The sequence below is a fragment of the Solanum stenotomum genome, chromosome 7, assembly GCF_019186545.1.
Source record: "Solanum stenotomum isolate F172 chromosome 7, ASM1918654v1, whole genome shotgun sequence".
Lineage (NCBI taxonomy): Eukaryota > Viridiplantae > Streptophyta > Magnoliopsida > Solanales > Solanaceae > Solanum > Solanum stenotomum.
Window position 1 is genome coordinate 13,543,987 of NC_064288.1, and position 12,050 is coordinate 13,556,036.

A 12,050-nucleotide genomic window follows, 5' to 3' on the forward strand; every position below is an offset into this window, starting at 1 on the left:
CTCATTTAAACTCAAGAACGAAAGTCAATTTCAAGAACACAATTCAAGAACATCAAACCTTCAACTTTCTAGGATGAATTTAACGTTGAAATTAACATGATTGGTGTGTGGGTGAAAAAACCCAACACTATGGAAGCTTACATACCTCTTAGGGATTAAACCCATGGCAAAATTTCGCAACAAAACTCAAGAACCTCGACAAACGCTTTGATCCTCTCCTCTTTTCTCCTCTTGAACTCTCAACTAAAACCCTAGGCGTACATTAGGATTATAAAACTGAACCTAATCAGATTAGACCCCTAAAACCTTACTAAAAATGAATTAATTCTAATTGGGTAAGAAAAAGACCAAAATACCCCTTACTATTTTCGGGTAACTTTCCTTATTTGGACAGCTTGACTTCAAAAGGGCATATCTCACTCATCTGACCTCGAAACTTAGCAAACTCAGTGGAGTTGGAAAGATAATTCAAAGACCTTTCATTTCCCGCCTCATGACACACCTAACTCATCATGTACTGAGAGTTATGGTCGTTTGAAGTTGACTCAAAACTTAGAAGAGCTTAGGAATGACTTCAATAAATTCTCTCTAGTTCTTTTTGGAACTCAAGGCGATACATCTAGTGACCTTAACACTAAGTAAAAATTTAAATTCCTCGATAAAAACTCACTTATTACGAAGGATGGGTCGAGTCTTAGCTCAAAAAATTTCTAGGGTGTTACACACTCGATATCACTAATGTCACCATCTTAGTATAACAATCAATAATATCATGATGCGGAGAGAGATAATCCATACCCAAAAATAATTTCAATATCTACCATCCCTAAAATGATTAATTATACCCAAGTGTCATACCCATCTAGAGAAATAAGACAGGATCGATACACTCGATCTATCACTAAAGACTCACCTACACTGATGTAGAAACACGAATAGGAACATGTATGCTATCACAATCATATCAAATCCATCAACAAAATAGGTAGACACATAAGACAATGTAGACCCCAAATCAAATAATACAAACACAAGTCGATGGTAGACCGAAGGCTACCAGTAATCACAGCATCATAAATCTCAGCCTTTGGCCTCTCTTGAAATGCATAACACTGACCATCTCAACCACTTCCAGTCTAGGAAGCACCCTGACCTTTGCTCACTTGAGCTATAACACCACTACCAAAAGCCCTATTGTCTCTACCTGTTTGATCTTTGCCTCGAACCCTAGACAGATGCACTAAACCTCTAGGTGGAGGAGTTGATTAATTATGTTGGGGTCTGAGTGAGTCTACACAGGGAACTTTTGTATCATCTGACCTAGATCCCCATAACCAAAACAAGACCTCGGGTGTGGATGGTTTATGTGACAGACCGGATGAACTACCATGGCTACCTTGGCCAATACTATAGTGTTATATCATGATGAATTAATGGAGAATTATTATATATGTATAAATATTAATGTATATGGGTTCTAAATAAGTGTAATTATAGAGATTTATTGTACTAATCATAGAGAATAATATTGTGATAGAATAATGAATTTAGAGGGATAACGTAGCAGATTTAAAGGGATTTGAATTCAGATTTAGAGAGAATGAATAGCTGATATTTAGGGATAAGAATAATAGATCTTTAGGGATGTGTAATGTGTACACTCTCTATATAAAGGAAAGACTCTCACTTTTAGAGACATTCAACAAAATCTTAACAAAATCTTTACATGGTATTAGATACTTCTCTTAGTTGTCTTGTTTCATAAAGTTTTTTTTTTTTTGCAAATCTTGCTTTTGTTAACTATTCATCAACAATTAGTCCTTAACACCTAGGACTCTTGGTCTTGGTCATTCTAGTTGTTTTTTTTAGTCATAGTGTTTCTAGTTTTCATAGATATTCAAAAGCATGAATTCACATCACTTTGAATCATTCCGTGTTCGTTTCGCCAGAAAAAATATTCTTTTTGGGAATCTAAGTTTCAGTTATTTATCACCGAAAAAAAACTACGGGGTCATATATATGGTAGTGATATTTCTCCTACTGACCTTACCAAGTTAGGTAAATGGAAGATTAAAGATACTCAAGTGATGACATGGATTTTAGGGTCAATGGGCCCTCTTATTGTGCTTTATTTCAGGCCTTACAAGACAGCTAAGGCAATGTGGGATTATTTACAAAAGGTTTACAAGTGTTTTTCGTTAGAGTTTAAAATGGCTAATTACTCTCAATGAGGTCTCTTTGTTCAGGATTATTATTCTAGATTTTAGAAATTTTGAGATGAATTTACCTTTGTTTGTAATTCAGGCAGTTCATGAGCAAAGCAAGCAAGATCAGTTTTTGATGAAATTACGGTCCAAGTTTGAGAGTGTTCGCTCCAACTTGATGAACTGTAATCCAGCTCCCTCCTTGGATGTTTGTTTAGGGAATTATTTTGTGAAAAGCAGCGTCTTGTCACACAAAACACTTACAAGCAAGAAAATGATGTCATTGTTGCATTTGCTACTCAAGGTAAATGAAAGAGCAGGAATATGACTAGAATTCAATGCTACAGTTGCAACGAATATGGTCATATTACTAGCAATTGTGGTAAGAAGTTATGTAATTATTGTAAATAACAAGGACACATTATCAAAGAATGTCCCACACACCTGCAAAACCGTAGGGTCAATACTTTTCGAGCTGGAATAAATAATTCCACTATTGATAACTCATCTTTGGGACAAGTTCTTAGTCCTGAAATGGTACAACAAATGACTGTGTCAGTCTTTTCAGGTTCGAGATTACAAGGTAATGATGTTACATCTAAATTTTGAATTATTGATTCGGGTGTTTCCAATATATGACCAACTTAACAAGTATACTAAAAAAAGTTTGTTAGTACCAAGGTCCATCAAAATTACAGATTGTCAATGGTAGTAATTTACCGATTATCAAGGTTGGGGATATTATTTTAATTTTTAAAAATATTTTTGTTTCACCAAAGTTGTCAACTAGTCTTATTTCAGTTGGACAATTGATAGATAACATTTGTGATGAGAATTTTTCTTGTAATGGTTGTCTTTTGCAGGATCAGGTGTCAGAGATGATAATTGCAAATGGGCCTAAAGTTGGAAGATTATTTTCTATACACTTTTCCATTCATCATGTTCTATCTTTTGTTTGTACTTCTACAACTAATAAGACTGAGGTTTGGCATAAGCTTCTAGGACATCCAAATTCTATTGTGTTGTTTCATTTATCAAATTTTGGTTTATTGGGAAATAATACTCAATCTTCATTTGCTTCCATTGATTGTTCTACTTGTAAATTAGGCAAAAGTAAAACTCTTCCCTTTCCTAATTTTGGTAGTTGTGATACAAAGTGTTTTGATGTCATTCATAGTGATTTTTGGAGAATTTTACCAATTATTTCTCATGCTAATTTCAAGTACTTTGTGATATTCGTAGATGATTATAATCGATTTACATGGATGTATTTTCTTCGATTTAAATTTGAGGTATTTTCTATGTGCAAGACATTTTTGGCTTACATTGAGACTCAATTTTCTACAAGCATCAAATTATTAAGATCTGATTCTGGTGGAGAATATATGTCTTATGAATTCAAAAATTTCTTGCTTGAGAAAGAAATTATCTCACAACATTCTTGCCCATATACACCACAACAAAATGGAGTTGATGAGCGTAAGAATTATCATCTTTTAGATGTCACTCATACTTAATTGAATGAGTCCTCTTTCCCATCCAAATACTAGGTGGAAGATTTGTCTACGGTTGTCTATTTAATTAGTAGACTACCATATAAAGCAGAGGTGAATCTAGGATTTAAAGTCTCCGGATGCCAAGTAAATTCATCGATCAAATCAATTTAGGTGTTGAATCAAACTATTTGTCTTGCTGGTCTATATGACAAACCAAACAAAAAAATATGAACAGTAATAAGATGACATTTATGTATTATACATATATACTACAAATTCGCACCCCACATTCAACTGAGACCATGAAGTTCAAGGTTAAAATTTTCAATGAATTATGAAAGTATCGAGTTGATAACTCAAACATAGATGAAAAAATAGCTGAATTGGATCGATTAGGTGAGGGAGGTTGATATTTGGAGAAGAAGACGGACATCATTTTTAATTTAAAGAGAAAGAACAAAACTTTTCTTTTTAACTTTTATATCTTTAAATAAATATTAACTAATAAAAAAGAACAGAAAAGTCAAAGATTATTAAATTAAATTAGTAAAAAATAATTATTTATTAAAACTTAATAATAAATCAATAACAATAAGAAACAAAAAAAGATTTGTTACTGCTGACTGTGACTATGGTGTTGTACAATTTATTTTTAAAAGGCAATCAGTGGGATTCGATCCCGTAACCTTCACCAAGAAATGAGGACCCTCTGCCACCGGCACCATGAAGTGATTTGGTTCACTGGGTGGCAAGTTCATAATATATATGTATGTTGTATATATATATACCTATATGTATAAAGTTTTCGTCGAAACTTGTGGGTGGCGTGACACCCCAGGGGCCTTAATAGATCCGCCCCTGATATAAAGTGCTAAATCTTGAGTCTTCATAATTTTGTCTTTGTCATCAAAATCCTAGCTGTGATAATTTTCATACATTTGGTTGTATTTGTTTTGTGTATCTACCTCCTTCTCAGCGCAATAAAATTTATGTTTCTTCTACTAAATGTGCTTTTATCGGTTATAGTACTTCACAAAAAGATCTTATTTTCTATGATCCATGTAGTGACAAATGTCATGTTTTAGAAATGTTGTTTACTTTGAAAATCAGTATTTCTTTTCTACTCATGTTGAGTCATCTTTTGTTTCTCCTCTTCTTCCTACTTTTAAAGATTTGTCATTTTCTTTTAAGCGGTTCAAACCCGGATATGTCTATGAATGACATCGGTCGAATTTACCCCATCCAAAAACTATTCCACCACCTAAGACTGCACCAAACTAAAATCTGAGAATTCTGCAAGGTCTGATCCTCTTGAGCCTAGCGGCGATCTACCAGAGTATCTCGTACTCCTAATTGTTATGAATTTTCCTCTACTTTATCCATCATTTATGTTCCAACTTGTTACTCACAAGCTTCGAAGCATGAATGTTGGTAGAAAGCAATGGAGGAAGAAATTTTGGTCCTTAAAGAAAATAACATGTGGGACATTATTTCATGTCCTTCAAATGTCCGTCCAATTGGATGTAAATGGGTTTATTCAATTAAAATTCATTCTGATAGAACTCTTGATAAATACAAATCTCGGTTGGTTGTTATTGGTAGTAGACATGAGTATGGTGTGGACTATGAAGAGACTTTTGTACCAGTAGGAAAAATGACTACGCTGCGAACAATTATTGTCATTGTTGCTTCGCAAAATTGGCCTCTTCATTAAATGGATGTCAAACATATTTTTCTCTATGGTGATCTTAAAGAAGATATTTATGTGAAACGTCTCATCACCTACACCATATGTATGCAAGTTGAAGTGGTCTTTGTATGGACTAAAAAAACTCCTAGAGCTTGGTTTGATAAGTTTTGATCTACTTTGCTAAAATTCTCTTTTGAGCAGAGCAAATATGACTCATCTTTGTTTCTTTGGTAAACATCTACATGTTATGTTCTTATTTTGATATATGTAGATGACATTATTGTCATAGAACATATTTTTTGTTAATCACTAGTCTCTAACAACAACTTAAATATTCTTTTCATATGAATTATCTTTGTGCTCTTACATATTTCTTGGGCTTGGAAGTTTATAATTATTCTTCAGGTGTGTTTCTAAACCAGCACAAATATACTCAGAATCTGCTTTCTTTGGCTGGTCTTTAAGATTCCTTCTCTGTAGCTACTCCATTGGAATCGAATGTGAAGTATCGTCATGAGGAATATGATCTTCTTCCTGATCCAAATAAATTTTGACAATTAATTGGGAGCCTTAATAATCTTACTATTACTCGGTTTGATATCTCTTTTGTAATTCAGTAAGTTAGTCAATTTATGCAAGCTCCCATAATCTCCATTTGGTGGTAGTTGGTTGCATCATTCGGTATCTTCTAGGAACATCTACTCGTGGGTTATTATTTCCTAGTTGTTTTCCTATTCGTCTTAATGCTTTTAGTGATTTTGATTGGGCAGGATGTACTGATACTCATCATTCAGTCACTGGTTGATGCATGTTTCTTGGAGAATCGTTGATATCTTGGAAGAATAAGAAGCAAGATTGTGTAGCAAAATCTTCAACAGAGTCTGAATATAGATCTATGTCTACTGCTTGCACCAAGAATATTTGGCTTCATGGATTACTTGATGGGATTGGATTTCTTATCTAATCATACTCTTCTCAATGCTGATAATACAAGTGCTATTCAGATTACTACTAATCTGGTTTACTATGAGAGGACCAAACACATCAAAGTAGACTGTCATTATATGAGAAATTGTAGATAAATGAGTCATTACTCTTTCAGACGTGTCCAGTGATCTTCAGATAGCTGATGCATTTACAAAATCCATGGCACGACAATGTCATCAGATTCTAATAGGCAAATTGATGCTTCTTGATACACCAACATCAATTTGAGGGGGGATGTTAGCATCATGAATTAATAGAGAATGATTATATATATTAATTTATATGGGGTTGTAAACAAGTGTAATTATCGAGATTTATTATAGTAATCATAGAGAATAATATTGTGATACAATAGTAGATTTGGAGGGATAACATCAAATTTAGAGGAATTTGAATGCAGATTTAAAGGGATTGAATAACTGATCTTTAGAGATAGGAATAACATATCTTTAGGGATATGTAATGTGTATACTCTCTATATAAAGGAAAAACTCTCACTTTAAGAGGCATTCAGCAAAATCTTGACATGTACCTTCGAGGTGTCTGTCCACCCTCAACTCCTGGCATGAATGCATGAAAGGGCCCATGACGCTGGAAATAGCTACCACCTCGATGTGAACCCTTACCTCCAGATAAGGCACCAATAAATTGATCGGACTAACGGGCCCTCTTTGGGTCCCCAAACTTCTCTTTCACCATCAATTCTGCCTCTTTGGCAGTACTTATGATGGACATAAAAGAAGCCTCCTCTCGAGCAACTCTTAATACATAAGATCTGATAGAGAAAGTCACACCTCTCATGAACCTGCGGACCTTTTCGGCCTCATCCGGAACAATGGTTGTAACATGCCTAGCCTACTGACAGAAATAAGTTTCATACTCTGTAATCGACAAGCTACCCTATCTTAAGTCTTCAAATCTCAAATGACTCTTTTCTCTCATGCTCCAATGGATGAAATTTTCATGAAAAGCACTGGAGAGCATATCCCAAGTCACTGAAGGAGACCTAACTGACCTAGACCTCACACACATCCTCCATCACTCTCTAGCAGGTCCTCAGAACTATAGTGAAACATAACGAACAACATATGTATCAACCATATCTACTGCCTCTAGCAACTCGTGGAATATAGTCAGAAACTTGTGAGAGTCCTCGCTCTTCCCACCCTGAAATTAGGGTCATTTCATCTTCTGAAATCTACCTCTCATATCTACGTTGTTCGTCCTCTGTTAGGACTACCTTGAGAGCAATTTGTACACTAACAGATGGTGTGGGACTATTGGTGGATGAATAACCGAAGCCTGATGCTGCTCTGGGGTCTAAGCCCCTACTCTCATCTGAGAACCTTGTTATGTCTGCTACCCCACCACTTTAAGAGAAGGTCTCTATTACACTCAACATCCTCAACAATGTATCCTGAAACAATGGAGTTGCTACCTAGTCAGGAGGAACCGAGTCCTCTCCAATCTCAACCTATGATTTTGCGGAGGCCTCACTAGGCCTTCCTCTAGCTGGTTCTGCTTCACGGGCACGACCTCTAGTTGGTGCTACTCTGCAAGAACGACCTCTAGCTCAGACCCTACCCTTACCCCTAACTGTGGTCACAACAATTATCTCGAGGACTGCCTCTTCTCTATCATCGGAAATAGTAACTCTTGTCCATGCCATTTGCCAAAGGAATAAGTGTCAACTCAGTACTAGCTAAGGTAACCACACACAATAAGAAAGAATGAATAAAAAAGAGGTTTCCTAACCGTCTTCATAGCCTCTCGAAGATAAGTATAAATATCTCTGTAGCGATCCTCAAGACCCTGCTTGGACATGGCTTGTACAAATGTGAGACTTATGAACCTGCATTTGATACCATTTGCCATAATCCAAAAATGGACATGATGACACTCATCTTATCCTACCAAGACAAGTCAGCTGAAAACCCAACAACACGATAGAAATGTGGAAATAAACTAACAATAACATAAGTGCGGAAAAACTTAGTCATTCTCAACATAACCCCAAAACCTGGTTGTCACGTGCACAAACTACTAATGTAAAATATAAAATTTGAAAGATAAGTATACGTCTCAATGTCTTTGTTTCTCGAATAGAACAATGACATATGTAAGGAATAAGAGGGACTGCCAGGATGACAAGAAACTACCTCTCAATGTATGCTCATAAAATCACACGTATTCGGGTTTTAAACCTGCACAAGTGTAAAATCAAGGAGTGATTACCAAATAATACGATATCCAACAAGCAACCCACTAAACACAAGGTACAACTAGCCTAGAATATGAGTACTCGTTACCATAATCTGCAAAAAGAATCAGCCAAATCTAATAGCTCACGATACACAAATCACAATGTTTCATAATCATATTCCAACAGTTACAGTTCAACAATCACAAGTATTAAGTTGACCAAGTAGAAGTATCAAGTTCATCAATCACAAGTATCACGTACAACAATCATAAGTATCAAGTACATCAATCATAAGTATCAAGTACATTAATCATAAGTATTAAGTCAGGATTCATGAGGAACACCCAAGATCCATACAATCACTAAAAGCAACCTTGACCTCAATACCACTTATCGGAAGAGACTTTGGCATCAACATAACATATCGGAATAGACCTTGCTATCAATCACACCTACCGAAATAAACCTCGACATCAATATACTTACCAGAATAGACCTCAATATCAATATCACTCACCAAAATAGACCCCGATATAATCTCCACACCTCTCATTACAATATTCATCATTAATGTAAATAAGCATATTCACACAATAATAAGGAGATGACAATTCAAGAAATTCACATCCACAATAATACTATCAAAGTATTTCATCAAGCACTGATTCAAAATCAACACTCAAGGCAATTCACAATACACAATACACTACTATCAACACATTGTCTTTTTTATTAATCCATTTTCAATTATTAAGATCAATCTATAAGAGCAATTTAACCCATCACCTCATTTTCATTACTCCCTAACACACATAATGAAGAGAATACAAGATTCTACAAGTTTCAACAAGGTTTAGAGATTTACTTGCCTTGAATCAATCAAAAGTCAATCCGAGACTTGAGATTCCCTTCCGGATAATATCCAAATCAACACAATCTAGCCAAACAAGTATTCACAATGAGATTATGAAACTAACAACACCCATGTCAAACATTTTGAATAAATGGGCCAAATTGACTCAAAACCTCAATTATGAAAATAAGGTTTGAGTCTAAAAATTGCTACATATATATGTTATCCAAAGAATTTGGAATCCATTGGTGAAAACTATTTCAAAAATAGAATTGTATTCAACTCACAATTACCTGTTTTCTTAAAACTTGAAGTTCTTGAAAACCTTGCAAATTTGCCAATAAAAAATTCCATTTTATTTTATGTTAAAACCACAATTGATAGTGGAAAATTGAAGAATTAGGGTAACAAACACACTTACCCAAAATATTCACCACAAAAAGTCTCTTTAAACTCGCCTCAAAGGAATTTCCAACTCGAGTCTGCTAGGTAGAGTTACCGCCATGATGACTTTTCCTAAGCCTTAAACTCATTTCCTTAGATAATATTTCAACCATCTCTAGTTAGGCCTTTTTGAAAGTAGATCCGGTATATTATCATTTGAATTCACATAGCCAACTATGATAATTACACTAAAGAGTAGTTCTCTAACAATATTATCTCTACGTCTTATATGATGAGACTTTATGTTATACATAATTCTCCATGTCCTACTTATTCCAGCTTGACTATCACAATGTATACATATTTATGTCAACTATTTGGGCAAAAAAGAATACCTTTTAAGAGATTTTGCGGTATTCAACTTCTTCTCGGCCTCATCCAGAGCGATAAACTCATATTCCGTTATAGAGCGAGCGATACATGTATGTTAGGATGATTTTTAGAAGACTTCTCCTCCACCGAGAGTAAATACATATGCACTCATGGTCTTTACTTCATTTGACTCGTGATCCAATTTGCATTTCTATATCCTTCCATTACTGTTGGATATTTGTTATGATTCAAAACATAGTTTTAAGTATATTTTAACTACCCCAAAACTTTTTTCATTGTAATCCAATGATTTTATTAGGATTACTCATGAACCTAGTGAGTTTACTAATAATACATGATATATCTGATCGCATACAATTCATGATATACAACATAATTAAGTGAAAAAACTCACAGTTATTGAAGTCTTGACAATATTGAAATTTAAATACTTGAACTTGCCAAGTATCTTTTCAGTATCATGACTATGACAATGCTAAATCTTGTGGAGTTCTAAGGATTTTTGTACCTAAGATCACATCAACAACTCCAAGGTCTTTCATATCAAAGTTTCTTTCTAGCTTATGCTTAGTATCATTTATGCCATAAGTGTCTCTACTGATGATTAACATATCAATGACCTTGATGTTAACACATTTATCACATTCATTAATCTTAAATCTATTTCCCAACATGGTTTGATCAAACTTCGAATGCCATTGTTTGAGTGCCTGTTTTAGTCTATAGAGTGACTTAACATGTTTGCACACTTTCTTTTCTTTATTAGGAACCAAAAAGTTTCTTCCTCCAATTCTTCATTTTAAGAAAGTTATTCTCACATCCATTTGATGAATTTGAAGGCCATATACCGCATGTAGTGCAATTAACATCTAAATTAATGTAATCTTAGTTACTAGCGACTATGTATCAAAATAATCAAGACCTTGTTTTTGTCTAAAGCCTTTGACGACAAGTCTAGCTTTTATATTTATCAATAGTTCCACGAGCTTTTTTTTTTAGGATCTACTTTGAACCCAAAGATTTATTTCATGAAGGATGATCTACCTATTTCCAAATATGGTTGCCCAAGATTGAATCAAAATCTCCTCATTGACAACCTTTAAAAAGGATGAGTCTATAAAAGACAAATCTTCTTGGAATGTATGAGGCTCATTTTCAAGAAGAAATGTTACAAATTCATATCTGAAAAAAGTAAATTGACATTTACTACACCTTGAAATATCTTTATTAAGTACATTCTCCTTTGTTTCTTCCTGATGTCATTTAAGATCCTTTACTAGAAAACACAACTCTAATTTTATACGTATAAATGTGTTCAAATAATTCAGTGTTATCTTATTCAATTATCATATTATAATGAATATTTAGATGTTCAGACTTATGAACTAAAAATCGACATGCTTTACTAGTTGTAGCATATCCAATGAAAGCATAATCCACATACTTAGGTCCTATTTTGATCTTTTGGGATATGAACTTGAACTTTGGTTAGACACACTCACACTTTGAAATATTTTAAGATGAGTTTTCTTCCTTTTCATTTCTCATATGAAATATATTGTCTTACTATAGGCACTCTATTGAGTATTCGTTTTGCGGTAAGGATAACTTCCCCCACAAGTTTTATGGTAAACCTAAACTACTAAGTAAGACATTCAACATTTCCTTCAAAATTCATTTATTTTGCAGAATTCCATAAGATTGAGGTGAGTAGGGGGAAATAGTTTGATGGATGATTTCATTTTCTAGGAATATTTTTGCGAAAGGAGATTCATACTCTCCACTAAGGCTGGCAAGGGGACGGGGACGGGGACTGGGGGACGGGACGAAGGGGGACGGG